Raw genomic sequence first — 2,272 nt, forward strand, 5'->3', positions numbered from 1 at the left:
AAACTTCCACACTGAAACAACCCTGCAGGAATTCCAGGGAGCTTTAATATCCCACCTGGGGCTGGGACAGCTGAGCTCCTCACTTGGGAATAACAAATTATCCCTAAAAAAAACAAAGGAGGGAGGGAACTAAACCTTGTTCCTGCTGCTCTTTCAGGGGTTTGCTCCATTTGGCACTGGAACAGAAAGGCCAACTGTCCCCAAGGGCTGGGGATGGAGACACAAGGAGGTGTCACCACTGGGAGATTCTTCAAAGTGAAAGTAGGGATAGATGGGATATTGGGAAAGAATTCCTGGCTGGGAAGGTGAGGAGGAACTGCAAAGGATTTCCCAGAGAAGCTGTGGCTGCTCCATCCCTGGAAGTGTCCAAGGCCAGCTTGGAGCAACCTGGGAGACTGGAAGGTGTCCCTGCCCATGGCAGGGGGTGGGATGAGATGATCCTTAAAGTCCCTTCCAACCCAAAATATTCTGGGATTTTATCTCCAAAGTTTTCCCTCCTGGACATCAGGAAGGAAACCATTGTCCCACAGGCACCTGGGAGCAGCAAGGCCAAGGACAGCAGGTTGGAATCCATGAGGACACAAAGCCTGGCAGATCCCAGAGCTCTGTGCCAGCTCCAAGTGCTGCCACAGCCCAGCTCTGGATACCATTCCTTTGCCCTGGAAAAACCAGAAGCACCAAACCCTAAATCCCTCCCAGGGAATTCCTGCAAACTCCTAATCCCTGAAATTACTCCGTTATCAGTCCCTGGACTCAGACACTGTCCAGGCTCCTTCACTGGATTGTGCTCCTTGTTTTCCAGAGGGCAAAAAACCAGGCACTGAAAAATGGGAAATCGGTGTCCTGGTGTCCTTCCCAGGAAAAGTGGGGAGGGAAGGACAGAATTCCTTATGGCAACAAACAGCCAGAGGAGATTCTTTGTGTTTCTCATCAGCTGAGTGTCACCACATGCTAATTAATTAATTATAATCAATTAATCCATCCATCCATCTCCATTAATCCGAGGACAAAAAGAGCGGGATGAGGAAGGAGAGATGGAATTTCCCAGAATTTTTTAGGGAGATATCGGATAAAAAGTGCAGAAATACTTAAAAAGCAATTTGGTTTCATGGGTGTCACTTCCAAAAAGCCACCAAAGCTCGGAACAAAGTGCTGGGAACTCCAAAGAATGAGCAAATTCGGGGAGAAACGGGAAAAATTCAGCAGCTTCTAAAGGGATAAAAAAACCTGTGGATGCCAAAATTCAGCTACAGGACCCAGACAGCCCTAAATTGTTGTGCTCAGAGGCACTTTAGGATCTTAATCCCGTTTTTTTTAATCCTGGGAAGGTGTTCTCAGCCATTCCTGAGGGTGGAATTGGCTCAAAAGTGAATAAAATCAAATAAACCAAACGCCCCGAGGGTTTAAACACTCACATTTGGCCAAAAAAAAGAGGGAGAAGAGAAGTGCAAAGCACCTAAAAATCCTTTCAGACAACCTGGGGCTGTAGAAAACCCTCCAGAAATTCCTCTTGCAGGTGGAATTACACCAAAAATCTTAGGAAAAGGGATTTTTTTTTTGTATTTATGTGGAATATGCACAACTTTAAACAGAGGCTCCAGGTGAGGTTGTGACAGTTTGGGGTAAAAAGGGCAAAATCCTTAATTTTAAGGTGGATGGACCTCCCATGCCAGGATATTTCTCCTAGAAATCTCTAAATTAATTAATTCATTATCTGAAAAAACACAGCTTTTTCTGTGCACAGGGGGCACAAAACAAGGATTTTTTTCCCCCCCTTCAGTTTTTAGGGAAAAGAAGAAAAAAAATGAGGATATCCATGGAAAAAAATCCCAGAGGTTCAACTACAGCCCGTGGGTGCCACCTTGTGACAGCAGAAAAAACAGGGATAAATTCCTGGGAAGGGACAAACAAGGGCTTTGGTGGAGCTGGAAAAGTCGGGATTGCCATAAAATCCAGGTTTTTTTAAGCCCATTTCCAAAGGAAACAGGGAAAAGGCAGCAGGGAAGGAGCAAATCCTTCCTTCCCTCACTCAGAGCAGTGGGAAAAACCTGGAGAGGGCTGGAAAAAACCAAGGATTTTATATAACCAGCCTTCAGGCCCTCAGGAATTGGACTCCAATTCGCTGGAATAACTCAAAGCAGGTTGTTTTTCCTCTGAGTTGCTGTTGGATTTGAAGTGCCAGATGCCCCAAAACTTCCTTCCTTCAAAATTAATAAAGTTTTTCCAAGTTTTTTCCCTTTCAAAGTGTCAATTTATTATTTTATCCTGTTTT

General features: G+C 45.0%; 1 protein-coding gene across 4 annotated transcripts in view; it reads right to left on the bottom strand.

Moving 5' to 3' along the window:
- The window catches only part of SNAP47 (synaptosome associated protein 47), a 33,767-nt gene that overhangs the window by 6,447 nt on the left and 25,048 nt on the right, over positions 1–2,272 (bottom strand). The gene's annotated exons all lie outside the window — the stretch shown is intronic.

Source organism: Lepidothrix coronata, unplaced genomic scaffold (assembly GCF_001604755.1).
Source record: "Lepidothrix coronata isolate B3197 unplaced genomic scaffold, Lepidothrix_coronata-1.0 Scaffold173, whole genome shotgun sequence".
Lineage (NCBI taxonomy): Eukaryota > Metazoa > Chordata > Aves > Passeriformes > Pipridae > Lepidothrix > Lepidothrix coronata.